Source organism: Leucoraja erinacea, chromosome 15 (genome assembly GCF_028641065.1).
Source record: "Leucoraja erinacea ecotype New England chromosome 15, Leri_hhj_1, whole genome shotgun sequence".
Classification (NCBI taxonomy): domain Eukaryota; kingdom Metazoa; phylum Chordata; class Chondrichthyes; order Rajiformes; family Rajidae; genus Leucoraja; species Leucoraja erinaceus.
Window position 1 is genome coordinate 12,457,200 of NC_073391.1, and position 18,192 is coordinate 12,475,391.

Sequence of the window (18,192 nt, forward strand, 5' to 3'; positions counted from 1 at the left end):
GTCTGTGGCCTGCGGGGAGAAGCTCAGAATCCCTAAAGACTGGAGAGTCTTTGCTTTGTACAGGGCATATCATACCTTACTAACTTGATTGAGTTTGTTAAGGATGTGATAAAGGTGATTGATGAGAGTAGGGTGGTGGATGTTGACAAATGGATTTAAGTAAGGCATTTGGTAAAGTGCCCCATGATAGGCTGATCCATTAGATTAAGTTGCACGGGATTAACGTTGTATGTCATATGTGTAGCGGCAGATTTTCGTATCTCAGGAAATTAACTCCCTAGTCACTAAATGGATGAGCTGGGATAAGGGGAATATCTTCGATACGCATGCTGGCTCACTCACAGAGACCTTTAGAGCTTCTTCACAGATAAGTCTTCAAGAACACAGTCCTTTGATTAATAAATGCTTTATTGTTGATAGAAAACAGTAAAATACATCCAAACTTCTTCCGACATTACTGCAATCTTCATCGAACTCCAGCTTTTTACTTTAAACATTAGAAAACTCCTCGTGTCTCCGTAACACTGGCATTATCTCCTTTAAAACTCACATGATCTTGCATGATCTGGCATGGCTTGCATGTTCTGGCATGCTCCCGCATGCTCCCGCATGGTCAAAGGGTTAACCTTCTTCCAGCGCTCTCCAAACTACACTAAAAACGAAACTTCTTCGCAAGCATAATAAATCCCACCCACAATAGAACGGGCAGTCTAAAATTTAAAGGCACATGCCATCATCAATGACATGCAAAACAGGCCAAATGGCCACTACATACCGGCCCCTAATTGTTCCGAGTATATAACGAGGCAATTAGTAATAAACATTAAAAAAGTGGCCATAAAGGCTTAACATATATCAAAAGCAAAAGGTCAGGGTATAAAACTCTGTGGCTCCTCGTCGGGAAATTAAATCCCGGTCTACCGCGTGACAAGCGGGGATACTAAACTACACTAACGAGGTAAAAATAGCATGCACTATATATCCACAATCAGAATTCTTCATCGACTCTTCCATCTTCACTTTCGCCTTCGAGAAGCAAGCACAACTTGGTTATTAATCTTATTAAAACACTGGTTTTAGTTCAAAGTCGTACTGTGCATACCAAACCCTTAAAATCAGGCATAATACCCAATATATAGTCCAAAACATAATAGTCCAAACCTTTGACAGCATGAAACGTCTTCCTCCATGTCCGATCAACTCATGGATGTGTTGTAACAGCAATGTTGAAGTGTGAAAATCCATCAAAAGAATAACAGGATCTTTAGCAATAAAGTTCACCGCTAGGTTTGATTTAATGTCCGAATCATTAGCAGAGATTTCAAATCCCAGCTCAAGCTTTTGCCATTCTCTGTCTGGCTTGCAGAGATATTTTAGTTAATCGATCCATTTCTTATCGCATAAGAAACGGTTCACCGTCAGTTCTCTGGAAACTTCATTCGCAGAATTGTCTTCTGTGTTAACATATATCAGTTGTACAACATGAGTAACTTCCAATGCTCTTTCCATTGACAGATTGTCTCTTTCCAAATCCAACTCTCTGGTTTCTTTGGCTCTATCATCTAGTGGAAAGCTTTCACAATTGTTGCTGTTCCACTTAGAAAGTGTAAATCTTCCCTTATTGCAAAGAGGTCTGAGGTTCTACTGGTAGAATTGCTTCCTGCTCAGTAGACATGCATTTTAAGCAATCATCCTTGTAGAAATTATTCTTCAAAGAGATTCTTCTTTCATGAAACATATCTCATCAAACTTGTTTTTCAAATCTGGGTACATTGCTTAGCCATACGACGATTATTCGGCAGATTAACACAGGCCATTGTGACATCACCAAACAAGGCCTCCTCTGGCCGAGATCTATTTTCTTCAGTTCCTCCTGGAACCAGTCTATACTGGCTAAAACCTCTCCGAGAATCTTAGCCATTTTTCTGTCCCAATCTCTGGGACTTGTTTCGCCCCTGTGATGGAGGTCTTCTTCAATTTAATTTTCTGTCCCTCTCTCTGGGACTAGTATTTAACCTCCCTGCTGGAGGTTCCCTTCGACTTAATGTAGCGGCAGATTTTCATATCTTTCAGGAAATTAACTCCCTAGTCGCTAAATGGATGAGCAGGGATAAGAGGAATATCTTCGATACGCAAGCTGGCTCACTCACAGAGACCTTTAGAGCTTCTTCACAGATAAGTCTTCAAGAACACAGTCCTTTGATTAATAAATGCTTTATTGTTGATAGAAAATGGTAAAATACATCCAAACTTCCTCCGACGTTACTGCAATCTTCATCGAACTCCAGCTTGTTACTTTAAACATTAGAAAACTCCTCGTGTCTCTGTAACACTGGCATGATCTCCTTTAAAACTCACATGATCTCGCATGATCTGGCATGGCTTGCATGTTCTGGCATGCTCCCACATGGTCAAAGGGTTAACCTTCGTCCTGTGCTCTCCAAACTACACTAAAAATGAAACTTCTGCGCAAGCATCTTAGCTCCAAACACGCCCAAATACATGTCATAAATCCCACCCACAATATAATGAGCAGTCTAAATTTTAGGCACATGCCATCTTCAATGACATACAAAACAGGCCAAATGGCCACTACAATATGGATTCAGAACTGGCTTAGTGATAGAAGTCAGGGTTGTGGTGGAAGGAAAATACATAGGCTGTAAGTCTGCCCAGTGATGTTCCACAGGACTCTGTGCTGGGACCACTGCTGTTTGTGATTGATATATAGATGGACGTAAATGCCAATGGGTTGGTCTGCATGTTGGCAGTTGACACCAACATTGCTGGGGTCACGGCTTCTGAGAAAGTCTGTCAAATTGTACAATGGGATATAGATCAGTTACAAAAATGGGCAGAGAAATGGCAGATAGAGTTTGGCAGATAGATAAATGGCAGATCGAGCAAGAGTTAGGTGTTGCACTGATCAACATCGAATGTAAGGAGATAATATACAATTAATGGCATGATCGTTAACAGCATTGATGTACAGAGAGATTTTGGGTTCCAAGTCCATAACTGCTTGAAAATAGCAACACAAGTAGATGGAGTGGTAAATGGTATGCTTGCTTTTATTCGTCAGGGCATTGAGTATAACAGTCAGAAAGTCATGGTACAGCTTTATAGGTCTTTGGTTAGGTTGCATTTTGAGTATTGCATACAGTTCTGGTTGCTCCATTCCAGGAAGGATGTGAAGGCTTTAGAAAGCGTGCAGGGGAAGTCTACCAGAATGATATCTCGATTAGGGAATATTAGCTACAGCGGGAATGGATGGAAAGACTTGGATTGTTTTCTCTGGAATGTCAGTGGTTGCACAAAGACCTGATAGAAATATATTAAATGGGGGGCACAGATAGGATAGACAGTCAGAACCTTTTTGCCAGAAAGGAAAAATCAGATACGAGAGGCCATGGCTTTAAGATGGAGATGTGTGGGGCTAGTTTCTTACACAGAGGTAGTGAGTGCCTGGGATGCAATGCCAGGGACTTTGGTTGAGGTAGATATGATAGACGCATTTAAGAGACTTCTGGATAGGGTTGTGAATGTTGTGGGATATAGAATATGTCATGTGCTCTGGTCATGGCATCTTGTTCAGCACAGATGATTGTGGGCCGAAGGGCTCGTTCCTGTGCTACAATGTTCTATTCTCTATTTCTTACATGGTTATATCCAATTAGGTTGCAAAATCCTGATAGAAATGGACAGTTGGCACAAGCTCAACATATTGTTCCAATTGCAGCCATTGATTATTCTCTTTCCTGCAGAAATAAAGAGTTTAGCTTATGCTTGAATAAGGCTGAGGTCGTGTGTCGAAAATGTTAATGATCGCCCTTTTGTAAAAATGTGTGCCCTTAAAATTAATTGCTGGGAATGCAGTATTAGGAAATGAAATTGTGGTAATTGAGGGAGAACGACCAATCCTTCAACAATTTTTTTTGTTATTAAATAATGATGCTAAAATATTGACTTGTGGCTGCCATTGTGAATTAGCTTGGAGAGAAAATCTGATGTGGTCACAGGGTCTGCCACATGTGTGAATGTTATGAGATATGCTGATCCTTCCAGGGAATTTACTGGGAGTTGGCAGTGATGGGGCAGGTCATGTTGTTAACATGTCCAGCATAAGATGCTCAGAACAGATATGATTAATGTGGAAAGAGATTGCCAAATGGATAAGAAATCCAGCACTTCTGCAAATCTCTGGCAGCATGGTGGCGCAGCAGTAGAGCTGCTTCCTTACAGCAAATGCAGCTCTGGAGACCCGGGTTGGATCCTGACTACGGGTGCTGTCTATACGGAGTTTGTACGTTCTCCCCATGATCTGCGTGGGTTTTCTCCGAGATCTTCGGTTTCCTCCCACACTCCAAAGATGTACAGGTATGTAGGTTCATCAGCTTGGTAAATGTAAAAAAAATTGTCCCTAGTGGGTATAGGATAGTGTTAATGTGCGGGGACCGCTGGTCGGCGCGGACCCGGTGGGCTGAAAGGGCCTGTTTCCACGCTGTATCTCTAAACTAAACTAAACAAAATAATCACTCAAAGTGTACTCGCTTGCCCACCTCGACTGTGAACTAATCTACTACCTAATGGCCTCATCTTCTCATCTGCCACCTCAGACCCCAGAAAACTGAAAAGGAAGCGGGTCGTATTCCCACTGAAAACAAGGTATTGGAAATAGTGACAAAAGGAACTCCAAATGCTGGAATCGCCCTTCACCCAAATACTCCCCCACCCCCACTAGTGGGAGAATGCAGGACCAGAGGGTACAGCCTCAGAATAAAAGGATGTACATTTAAAAAGGAGACGAGTAGGAATTTCTTAGTCAGAGGGTGGTGAATCTGTGGAATTTTAAGTCGGAGATTGACAGCATCTTGATTATGAAGGGTGCCAAGGGTTGTGGGAAGAAGGCAGGAGAATGATGTTGTGAGGGAAAGATAGACCAACAATGATTGAATGGCACTGTAGACTCGATGGACTGAATGGCCTGATCCTGCTCTGATGACTTATGAACTTATGAAGTCGTCCTGGAGCCCGAGAGACTAACTGAGAAGAATTGGAAGACTGTTAGGACACGTGATTTGCAAACCAAATGTCATAAAATTCAAATCTCATCATGGTAAGCCATGCAATTTCTGTAAATGTGACCAAAACAAAAATCATCAAATACTAATAATGTTACCAACTTGACAAATAACAGAACTAATGCTTTTTTTTCCCAATTTCAAGCAGGCCATTGCAAGAAGTGACACTCTACTTAAACTGTTAAGATGCAAAGAATAAAGAGTTTATTTTTGACTGTAGTGGTTTTTAAATTGCTTATCTGTCCTTTATGATTTCTAAGAGAGAGAAAGACAAGTGCACTATTGTCTCAGAACTTCAACAATACACGCAACTTCTATCCGTTAATGTTATTCCTTCATCATCACTGACTCCATAGCTGGAACTCCCTGTCTACACCACTATGGAACCAGTTTCACCACGGCTTAGTAAGTTTCACATTGGTCTACAAAGGGGGAGGGAGATGCTTTTAGTACATGCTGGAAGCAGCACTTTCAAACAAAAAGCTCTGTTCTGGATATAAAGTTCTTGGTCTATTCTTGGCTCCAACCCACAACCAACTGTTCCATCCATTTTCCTTCTCACTCTGACTCAGCAATGAATGTCATACACCACCTGAAAACAAGGTCTTGGAAATAGTGACAAAAGGAACAATCAAATGCTGGAATAGCCTTTCACCCAAATCCGCCTCCAGCTTTACGTTTCACTCCTTTCCTTTCCTTCTCTGGCACTGTTTTGCCTTCTTTTCACCTCCAGCCTTAGTCACTTATGCCGCGCGTCTGCCAATCAAACTCGCTCCCCTATATCCATTTCTCATTTGCCACCCCTACCTCTCTTACCCAGCCGTCTCCCCTTCCTCCAATCAGTCCAAAGAAGGGCCCGGACCTGAAATGTCACCTATCCATTCCCTCTACAGATGCTGTCTGAACTGTTGAGTTACTCCAGCACTTTGTTGTTTCCCTGTTTGAAAATAGTGTATCTGTTGAATTTCTAAATTTTGGGAGAGTGGAGCCTCTGTCATAAGTTCACAAGCACAACTGTATGAATCTTGGAAAGATTGTAATCGTGGCCATTTTGAAGAAAGGTGGTTAAGGACATCTTCCCTGAATCATAGTGTGGATTCTGACTATCTAGAGACACGATTGACATCACGTGTCACCAAGGCAAAAGCAGGAATGAGCATCATCCAACAACATGACCTGTCTTGACTTCATTAAAAAAAAAAATATTTTTCTTAAGAAGCATATTTCTCACATATGGCAATCTATGGAAATTTGTCTCTCTCTCCCTCTTGTGTTTGAAATTTCAAACCTGGCAGAAAGTTCATGGTCTTCTGGCGGCAATGCACCCTGCCCTCTTGCATGCTATAGAGACATGGACAACATTCAACCTGCAGTTCCAAGCACTGGAGAGGTACTATCAGCAAGATCTCAGCAAAGTTCTCCAATGAAGTTCTTCATCGACATGATAAGCACACTGATGTCAACCTTCTCCCTAAACCCAACATTGCAAACACTGAGATCCTAATTGGGCTGTATTGGGGAAGCCAAGTATTTTCAGATCTGACCCCAGAATACCAAAGCAGATAGCCTCCTCTGGCCTCAGTTATAACAAGAGATTACTGGATAAATAGAAGAAAAGATTCGATTCTCAAAAAGTGTTGCATCTTTACTGGCTCGTGGTGATCCTTAGACGCGAGTTCTCAGAATTGGGAAGGAGTATTCAGGATTTAATTCAGCACCTCAAGTTCCCTCATTGGAGGATGCTGAACTCCAGTGTCAATGGCAGAAGGATCATACCACTTCCTGAACTATCCACCCATTCATCCCATCAAGCCTACTCTGCCCAAGCTGTGGCCAAGTCTGCAGGTCTCTTATGGGACTGATCAGCCTCCACCCCAGAACCACTAAACTAGAAGCACATCATCCTTGATCCTGAGCAGACAGAATACAAAGAGATTTTCTTACAGTTTTTCAGTGTAGATACGAACAGGCATTACGTTTAACCTTACAGATTTGGTTAGCAATGGATGAACATATGCAATGAAATAAGAAGTGGCCGTCACTTTTAATCATTTTTAGTCACTTTTAAAGTTATAATGACTATTGGTTAGTTTAGTTCAGTTTAGCCTAAAATTACAGTGTGGAAACAGGCCCTTCGGCTCCGTGCCGACTACCAATCCCCACACACTAACACTATCTTACATACACCAGGGACAATTTACGATTTTACCAAGCCAATTAGCCTACAAACCAGTACGTCTTTGGAGTGTCGGAGACACCGGAGCTCCCAGAGAAAACTCATGCAGGTCACGGGGAGAACGTACAAACTCCATACAGACAGCACCTGTTGTGAGGATTGAACCCGGCTCTCTGCAGCTGTAAGGCAGCAACTATGCTGCCTTGCTATTGAAGGATTTTCCATTTAGTTTTTCTAAATGGTCCACTGCATCACTTAAAGTATCAGAATTTCTGAATTCCCTGGCTATTTTCAAAATTAGTCATCTCAACTTGTAGTTGGCAAGCAATAAATCAGGAACTGATTAGTTCCCCACATGTAGTTCTTGCCTGCAATTAATAAGTAAACAAGCTTACTAGTGTGGTTAAAAGTTATCCAGTTTGTCAGCATTGTCTGAAGAGCACTCACTCAACCTGTAACATGAACTTTCCCCTATTGGCTTCTCTTTTCACTGAACAAATAGCAGCTGGTTTGCCACTCAAGATTGCCAAGTGAATACGTCAGCCGTTATGTCAAATATCTAATTTATAATACAGATTTGCAAAAAGTGTAATAATTTCTAATGCTAGTAATGTAAGGCAGCAGTGGAGTTGCTGCCTAACAGCCCTTACAGTTCCAGAGACCTGGGTTCGGTCCTGGTGCTATCTGTATGGAGTTTGTACCTTCTCCCCGTGACCTGCGTGGATTTTCTCTGACATCTTCGGTTTCCTCCCACATTCAAAAGACATAAAGGTTTGTCGGTTAATTGGCTTTCTATAAATGTAAATTGTCCCTAGTGTGTGTTGGATAGTATTAAGGGCCTGTCCCACTATACGAGTTTACCCAAGAGCTCTCACGAGTTAAAAAAAAATCAAACTCGTGGTAAGTAAGTAGAATGTACGTAGCGGGTACGTCGGAGCTCGGGACGTCTCTTAGCGGCTCGTACGCTAACGGCAGGTACTCGGGAAACGCGGTAAGCTCGTGAAGTTTTTTCAGCAATGTGAAAAATGTCCACGTTAACCCCGAGAACCTACGAATGGCTATTACCGTAATTCTCCGAGTTCAAATCAGGGGAAACTCGGGAGATTACCTCGTACAGTGGGACAGGCCCTTTAGTGTGTGGGGATCGCTGGTTGGAGCAGACTTGGCAGGCTGAAGGGCTCGTTTCCCCACTGTAGCTCTGAACTAAACTAAACTATACAATGAAGAAAGTTGAAAATGTTTTCCCCAAGGTAAAGTTACCCTCACAGTTTTTTTGGAAGATTGCCTGATTGCATGAATTGAACATGTGTCATGTTTGGGTCCAGTTACTGAATTAAAATCATCAAACACAAGTAAGAGGTATTGTAATGCTGAGTTTTTTTGGCAAGTTCTCTTTTAATTCGCACCATGTACCAATCATGGAACCATTGCAGAGAGACTCAAAGTAACTCAGCGGAACAGGCAGCAGCTCTGGAGGGAAGGAATGGTGACGTTTCGGGTCAAGACCCATCCTCAGACTGAAAGTCACGGGAAAGGAAAGCGTGAGATTTCTTTACTCCAGAGATGCTGCCTGCCCCGCTGAGTTACTCCAGCATTTTGTGTCTATCTTGGGTTTAAACCAGCATCTGTGGTTCCTCCCTACACATTGAACCATTACATTTGGTTGGTCATATTTAAAGATGTAAGACACTTGTAAATAAATCTTAGTTTTTCCTTGGAACTCATGATTGACATTGAACTTGGAAAACATGTGGGGAAAACCACAAGTGATTCTTGAGCGTTTAAATCATTTTTACCTAGCGCCACATGATTTCCTCTTGCTTGTATGGGATTTCCATGTGACTGTGTCTTGGGTCCCTGTTCTGTTATTAATATCAATCAGAAGTCATTATATTGTAAAACAAGAAGGAAAAAATATATACACTATAATCTGAGTATGTGACACATCTGTTTGGTTCCCTCAGGTCTAATTGTGTATTTATTTTCTAATGTTTGGAGTATTTAATATTTGGAGTATCAGCTCAATATTTATACTCTGTAGAAAGCTTTTCCTGTAATTGATGTGATCAGAATATAGTTTAGCTTATCCCCTGTTTGTCTTGCCTGCAAGAATAGTTTTCTTGAATATCCAGCCAACTTCCCGAAAGTAGATTAAAAATGTTTTAATGCTAACCAAAAAGAACCATGAGCATCTTGCAATTATGCTCCTTGAATTAACAGAAAGGATAGATGAGGTTGTGAGGTTGATGCTGTGTACTTGGACTTAAAACTTTATTTCAGAGATACAGCCTGACCAGTTATCACCCCGTACACTAACATTGTCCAACACACTAGGGACAATTTACAATTTTACCAAGGTCAACCAACCTACGAACCAGTGTGGGAGGAAACCGGAGCACCTGGAGAAAACCTACCCGATCCCATAGAGAATGTACAAACTTCACACAGACAGCACCCGTAGTCAGGATTGAACCTGGGTTTCTGCCGCTGTAAGGCAGTGACTCTACCGCTGCACCACAGTGCCGCCCTAGATTCAATGCTACATAACATCTGTCAGCAAAATTGAACCCCATGAGGTAAAAGAGACCATGAAGGCAAGGATCTAAAACTGGATTGGGGAAAGTAAGAAGAAATGTGTGGAAAATTAATTGGATTATGCAGTAATATCTTTTGCAGTTTGGGAGAACATTTTCATAAAAATTGGATCCAATACACTTAGCTTCTGCTGGTAGTTCTCTTTGGATAGAAGAATGAGAGGGTAAGTGCCAGTGTAGACAACTGTCTGCTCTGCCACTATTTAATAGTAATAATAATAATAATAATAATAATAATAATAATAATAATAATAATAATAATAATAATAATAATAATAATAATAATAATATATTTTATTGTCATTGCACATAAGTGCAACGAGATTTAGTATGCAGCTTCCATCCGATGTCATAATTTAAATAACTAATAAAATTTAGATTTAGATACCCCGAGAACGTGGTTTGTAAAAAGAACAGTAAAATAGTCAAAACAGTTGAAACAGACTAAAGTGCAGATGTGTCTGTGCGACGTGACCATCTGAGGGAGACAGTCCATGGGGGATGGAGGGCACTCAGCAGGGCCGGTTCAGAGCCGCTATAGTTCTGGGAATGAAGATGTTCCTGAGTCTGGAGGTGCGGGCGTAGAAGGCCTTGTAACATCTGCCAGAGGGAAGTAGTTCGAACAGTCCATTACAAGGGTGTGAGGAGTCTTTATGGATGCTGACGGCCTTCCTAAGGCACCGTGTGTGGTAACGGTGTCCCAATAATCTTCTGCGCTCTGTGGACGACGCGCTGAAGAGCTCTCCTCTCCGCCTCCGTGCAGCTGAGATACCACACAGAAATGCCATATGTTAATATGCTCTCTGTGGTGCAGCGGTGGAAGGTTGTCAGCAGCTGTTGGGGCAGACCAGTCCTTTTCAATGTTCTCATGAAGAACAGTCGTTGCTGTGCCTTCTTGACCAGCGTAACGGTGTTGGTGGACCAATTTGAGTGCCCAGAAATTTAAAGCTGGACACTCTCTCCACACTGTCCCCGTAGATGGAGATTTGCCAAAATCCCTGGTGGCAAAGTGGAAGTGAGTGGTATGAGGGGCTAAATGCAGGTCCCCAGTTGTGGCTGGTGAATGTAATGTGACTTTTATTGTGACACCATAGAAACAGGCCCTTCGGCCCAGAAATCACACTGACTATTGATTATCCCTTCACACTAGGGATGTTATCCTCAATTCACATCCACTCTCTACACACTGGGGGCAATTTATAGAGGCCAATTAACCTACCAACACACACGCCTTTGGGATATTGGCGGAAATTAGCATCAAGAGACAACCCATGTAGTCAGAAGGAGAGCATGCAAACTCCACAGAGACAGTGCCTAGAGTCAGGATCAAACCTGGATCTCTGGTGCTGTGAGGTTGCTGATGTGGGCACCAGGTAAGTGGTTAGTTTACTATCCCTTATCTTATCATTGACACACAAGGGGACTATTTGGACTATGAAGGGTCTGAAGAAGGGTCTCTACCCAAAACATCACCTATTCCTTCTCCCCAAAGATGCTGCCTGTCCCGATTAGCCTGTACCACTTAGGCGACTTTTTCGGCGACTGCCGGTGACTGTCACAGTCGTAGCAGGTTGCCGAAAAAGCGGCGACTGGACCCCTCAATACAACAATGTCTACGACAAACTACGACAACCTCCCACCTAGTTGACATCAAGCTACGGCAAGGTAACGACAACCGGCGACCCATTATGATATCGACCTACGACCACACAGGCGACAACCTAAGACAACCGAAGTCAACCTGCGACCACCCGAGACAAGATACGACAAGCAATGACCCTGCTGCCGGTACCAGACGCTGGTTGGCGTAGGCAGTCGCCAATGGAGTTCACCGGTCATCACCTGGCGACAACCTACATCATCCTGGCGACAACCTACGGCAGCACCTACGACAGGAGAAGACAAGCTACGTCAAGCCCACAGTCGCCAAAAGGTTTTGAACATTTCAAAATCCAGCAGCGACCAGAAAAACGTTACAACTCTTTAGGCGACTTGAGGAGACAACTCACGACCACACAGGTGTCACCTAACGACCATGTGGCGACAGTCGCCATGTAGTCGCCGAAAAAATCGCCTAAGTGGAACAGGGGCTTAACTCCAGCATTTTGTGTCTATTTGGACAATGCTGGCTCCAAAGAAAGCTGTCCCATTCATCCCATTCTCTCTCTCTTTCTTTCCCTGTACCCCTGAAATATTTATTCTCACTAAAAATATGACCGTTGATTTTCCATTAACTTACACTAAGTGGTAATTACAGTCACCAATTTAACTACCACCACCGCTTTGGACTGTGGGAAGAAATCGGAGTACCAGGAGGAAACCCGCACAGTCACCAGGGAATCATGCAAACTCCACACATTCAGCATCCAAAATGATGATTGAGATCAAGTCTCTGGCACCGATGTACTGTAACATTGATTGCCGAGACACAGCGTGCTGCCTTTTATGTTTTTAATTTGTTTTTAGGACATTTGTACATATCGCATCCGAGCTGCAAACTGCGATCTCTGGCCACTTGATCGTCCCACTTTCACAGCAGGGCAGATGATTATGTGGGTGCGCCTTTGGCATCTGATACTTGACCCACTTAATGATGTAAATCGACCTACTGTATCTGCTAAGCAGAAGTCGATTAACATGCAAGCACACTTACAGGGATCAGAGGTTGCAAAAGTAAATCTTCCTCTCTGTGATGTTATACCGTATACACTGAGGTCTCATAAATAAAAATGTCAAAACAACCAATTAAGAAAATGCAGTATGCAAACTTGCATAGAAGATTTATTTTCTTACTCGTTAGAGATTGAAATCACAAATAACGTGACATTGATGCCATATCCGTGACTTAATCTTTTTGTTTATGATTGACCTATCCTCCAGATTGTACTACCTTTCAGTGCAGAGCCATTGTATACGAGCACTTCCAATGAATTTTGACTGGAGCTATCTTGCTAATGCCCCTGTCCCACTTAGGAAACCTGAACGGAAACCTCTGGAGACTTTGCGCCCCACCCAAGGCTTCCGTGCGGTTCCCGGAGGTTTTTGTCAGTCTCCCTACCTGCTTCCACTACCTGCAACCTCCGGCAACCACCTGCAACCTCTGGGAACCGCACGGAAACCTTGAGTGGGGTGCAAAGTCTCCAGAGGTTTCTGTTCAGGTTTCCTAAGTGGGACAGGGGCATAACAGTCAATTTAAGTATTTAATCACATTTCCAGTTTTAACCAGAAATGTTCCTCTCATGCAGCCATGAACTTTGGGTCCTTCTGGTGGTGGCCCGTCATAGACGAGGATATAGCGTGGTTGTGCAGTCTCAAGCCTTGTGGGATCGTGTGTGGCACACGAGTCTGGTGTGCGAGCCACACACACACACACGGGAGCAGTGGGGGGCACATGTTGGGGCCTTATCGGGTTGCAGCCTTCCTCCTGTCTCTAACACTAACGAGTCGGCTTCAGTGATTATCTTCGAAACTGTTGACCGCCTTCCTAGAGGTCACACGCCAGCCAGTGCTGTCACTGGCATGGGTTTCCAGTTGTTTTGGGGCTAGGTCTGTGTGCTGGAGATGGTCCTTGTTGCAGTCTTTGAACCGTTTCTTTGACCCTGGGTTCCTTTGACCCTGTGACAGAACTCCATACAGGAGTTAACGTGACATGCAGCATTCATCCATCCGTATCATATGGCCTGTCCATTGAAGCTGGGCCTTTATGATCATTGCTTCAGTGCTTGTAGAAACATAGAAACATAGAAATTAGGTGCAGGAGTAGGCCATTCGGCCCTTCGAGCCTGCACCGCCATTCAATATGATCATGGCTGATCATCCAACTCAGTATCCCGTACCTGCCTTCTCTCCATACCCCCTGGTATCCTTAGCCACAAGGGCCACATCTAACTCCCTCTTAAATATAGCCAATGAACTGGCCTCAACTACCCTCTGTGACAGAGAGTTCCAGAGATTCACCACTCTGTGTGTGAAAAAAGTTCTCCTCATCTCGGTTTTAAAGGATTTCCCCCTTATCCTTAAGCTGTGACCCCTTGTCCTGGACTTCCCTAACATCGGGAATAATCTTCCTGCATCTAGCCTGTCCAACCCCTTAAGAATTTTGTAAGTTTCTATAAGATCCCCTCTCAATCTCCTAAATTCTAGAGAGTATAAACCAAGTCTATCCAGTCTTTTTCTTCATAAGACAGTCCTGACATCCCAGGAATCAGTCTGGTGAACCGTCTCTGCACTCCCTCTATGGCAATAATGTCCTTCCTCAGATTTGGAGACCAAAACTGTACGCAATACTCCAGGTGTGGTCTCACCAAGACCCTGTACAACTGCAGTAGAACCTCCCTGCTCCTATACTCAAATCCTTTTGCAATGAAAGCTAAAGTTGTGAACGCCAGACCGGTCTAGCACTTCCACAATGGTCACCCTATCTTGCCGGCGAATGCCCATGATGGATTGCAGAGAGCACATGTGGAATTTCTTGGGTGCTTCTAAGGTTTTTTAACTGCACAGAACCATAGAGCTGTACAGCACAGGAACAGTCTCTTCAGCCCAACCTGTCCATGCTGGCCCAAACGTCCATCTGAATATTCCAATATGCCTACATTTATCCCACATCCCCCTAAGCCCTTTCTTCCCATTTAATGTATTTTCTTAAATGTCGTAAATGAACCTACCTGTACAGCTTTCTGTGTCAGCTTGGTCCATATTTTCACAGCACTGTGTTGAAAAAGCTGCACCTTAGGTTCCTTTAAAATGTTTGTGCTCTCATCTTAAATGTTTCCTCTCTAGTTTTAGACTCTTTCACTCTGACAAAAAAGACTGTGACCATCTGCCTTATCAATGCCCCCCTTATCTACATTATCAACATTCTTTTCTCCAGGGAAAAATGACCCATCCTTACAACTCCAGCACTCCGGTCCTACCGACATCTTTGTGAAGCTTTTCTACATCCTTTCCTGCTTAATGACATCCTTTCTACTGCGGGGTAACCAGAGCTACACACAGTCCTCTAAATGTGTTCTCGCCCATGACCAACACTGTCACAACGTGATTCAATCTTCAATAACTTTCTTCACTGCCCACCACACTGCCAATTGGTTGGATCACTCTGGATACCATGCGATTGAATCTTCCAGACACAACTCACCTACAATACAGGGCATTATCAAACACCTTGCTACAGTCCATGCTAAATAACCATATAAATAACCATATAACAATTACAGCACGGAAACAGGCCATCTCGGCCCTACAAGTCCATGCCGAACAAATTTTTTTTCCCCTTAGTCCCACCTGCCTGCACTCGTACCATAACCCTCCATTCCCTTCTCATCCATATGCCTATCCAATTTATTTTTAAATGATACCAATGAACCTGCCTCCACCACTTCCACTGGGAGCTCATTCCACACCGCCACCACTCTCTGCGTAAAGAAGTTCCCCCTCATATTACCCCTAAACTTCTGTCCCTTCATTCTGAAGTCATGTCCTCTTGTCTGAATCTTCCCTATTCTCAAAGGGAAAAGCTTGTCCACATCAACTCTGTCTATCCCTCTCATCATTTTAAAGACCTCTATCAGGTCCCCCCTTAACCTTCTGCGCTCCAGAGAATAAAGACCTAACTTATTCAACCTATCTCTGTAACTTAGTTGTTGAAACCCAGGCAACATTCTAGTAAATCTCCTCTGTACTCTCTCTATTTTGTTGACATCCTTCCTATAATTTGGCGACCAAAATTGTACCCCATACTCCAGATTTGGTCTCACCAATGCCTTGTACAATTTTAACATTACATCCCAGCTTCTATACTCAATGCTCTGATTTATAAAGACTAGCATACCAAAAGCTTTCTTTACCACCCTATCTATATGAGATTCCACCTTCAAGGAACTATGCACGGTTATACCCAGATCCCTCTGTTCAACTGTATTCTTCAATTCCCTACCATTTACCATGTACCATTTAAATGATAATGTCCCCAACCTTGCCCTTGCCATTCTTCAACGTAGAGAACCATATATGTTGAGAATCCTGTTAAATTTTATATTATGCTTGTGGCCTTTATAGTATGCTTGTGATCGGCTTTCTTATGATCTTCCTAATCTTTACCAGTCGCAGTAGGAGCTCTGATATAATGTCAACCAATATGGGTCAGCTCAATGAATCAACTCTACCATGTAACTATCACAATAACTATCCAGGAGTTGTTGCTCCAATCAGACTTCAGTTTTTGACAAATTCTACACTTTCAAGTGTGGCTTTTTTACTTGCTCTCTATTCTTTTGGTTTGGTTTTAAGCTTTTCCAAATGGCAGTGAATGAAGAGCACGTATTGCTTGTTAAAGCCAGCTGTCCCAATTTCATACTTTCATCTCTTGACATCAGTACTGACAGATAATTAAAATGTATAATGGATGAAAGGAGAAGCTTCATAATTTTTTGTAGTTTCTATCTTAAGGACTGTTTATTGAAAGGGACAGATTGTCTGATGAGATCTATGGAAATGATTCTTACTTTGAAGACATTGGAAAGTCTACTTCTCATTGGGAACATTACTATTACAACAACAGATTTCACTGTCTTTTCTGTGTTGTTGGCATCTCTCCTTACGTTCAGGTGACGGTCTTCTATCATGAGGACCAGAGGACATAGGTTCAAGGTGAAGGGGAGAAAGATTTAATAGGAATCTGAGGGGTAACTTTTTTCACACAAAGAGTGGTGGGTGTATGGAACAAGCTGCCAGAGGAAGTAGTTGAGGCTGGAACTATCCCAACATTTAAGAAACAGTTAAACAGGCACATGGATAGGACAGGTTTGGAGGGATATGGACTCAGCGCAGGAAGGTGGGGCATGTTGGCCGATGTGGGCAAGTTGGGCCGAAGGGCCTGCTTCCACACTGTATCATTCTATGAATCTACGTGGTTGTGCACTCTCAAAAGTCCTCGGGGACTGGCAAATGAAAATAAAGACTTACCCAGGTCTTTGGGGGGTTTGGAAAGCAACACAAGCTAAAATAAACACAATTGGGAGAAGTCCGAACTTTCCTTATGGAGGTCTTTCTGGTGCCATCTTCCCTTTCCACGAGGCTAATGTGGCATGGCAGTAAAATCTACTGTCTCCACATTCTGCTGATATTTGGCCCTTGTGTCTGGTTTGCCTAACGTGTGTCTTCAGTATTGACAATTACCCTTGCAATGCAGCAGAGTCATAGGGTCATAGAGTCGTACAGCATGGAAACAGGCCCTTCGGCCCAACTCGCCCACACCGGTCAACCTGCCCCATCCACACTAGTTACATTTGCCTGCATTTGGCTCATATCCCTCTAAACCTGTCCTATGCATGTACTGATCAAAATATTCTTCAACGTTGCAATAGCTTCTGCCTCAACTACCTCCCCCGACAGCTCGTTCCATACACTCACCACCCTTTGTGTGAAAAAACAAAGGACACCTTTGTGTCCTCTGGAAATTGCATTGGGTTCACACACCTCCTCCTATTGTCTCCACATCTAATGATCACATAGATTTACATGAGATAATACACAAAAATCAGTGAGATGAGATGATCCCTGAAGGATTATACTTAAAGTGAAAGGGATTATCAACATTGAGGATCCAAGCTTCAAATACTATTCATATTTATTTGACTTAAAACATAAAATCACACATTTTCCCAGCTCTATTTAAATCCCAAATAAATAATCTTGTCTCATTCTTTCAGAATTGAATTGAATGATTTCTTCCATTGTACTACGAAACCTGTAACTTAGGGGAATGCATTTTATGCATTGATTTTGCTATATATTTAATTACAGTGTCTCAACATGTTTAATGCTTACAACGAATGACAAAGTGGTTTCTAAGATGTATCTCATGAAAAAAGATATCTGTGCACAGAAAATGGATTATATGTTGCTATTTCTATTCAGTGTTATGCAATGGAGTGGAATTCTATTTCAAAAGTCTCCAGGCGACTTTGCACCAGTCTAGAAATTCAGCTGGGATTGGTGGTTGTAACCCTTGCTAGTGGTTAAGTGTTTTCAATGTAAAATAGGTGGTTGATGACACTTGTCCTAATGTAACCCATGGTTTCAGTATTAACGACATGAATTGGCAACCCCAGGTCCAGATAATGTATATTTGACAAAGGCAGTTATGACAGCCTTAAAAATATTCATAGTCACCCTTTCTACTCGGGTGGATGCTTCCATCATAATACCACTGATGCTTTTTAATGGTAGTTTTGAGCCATGTGCCACCGGTATTCAAAGAACATCATGGACACTGAAAGGTTACAGACACATTTCCAAGATCCCATACTAAAGTTTCTACTGGGCCACTGCAACCTCG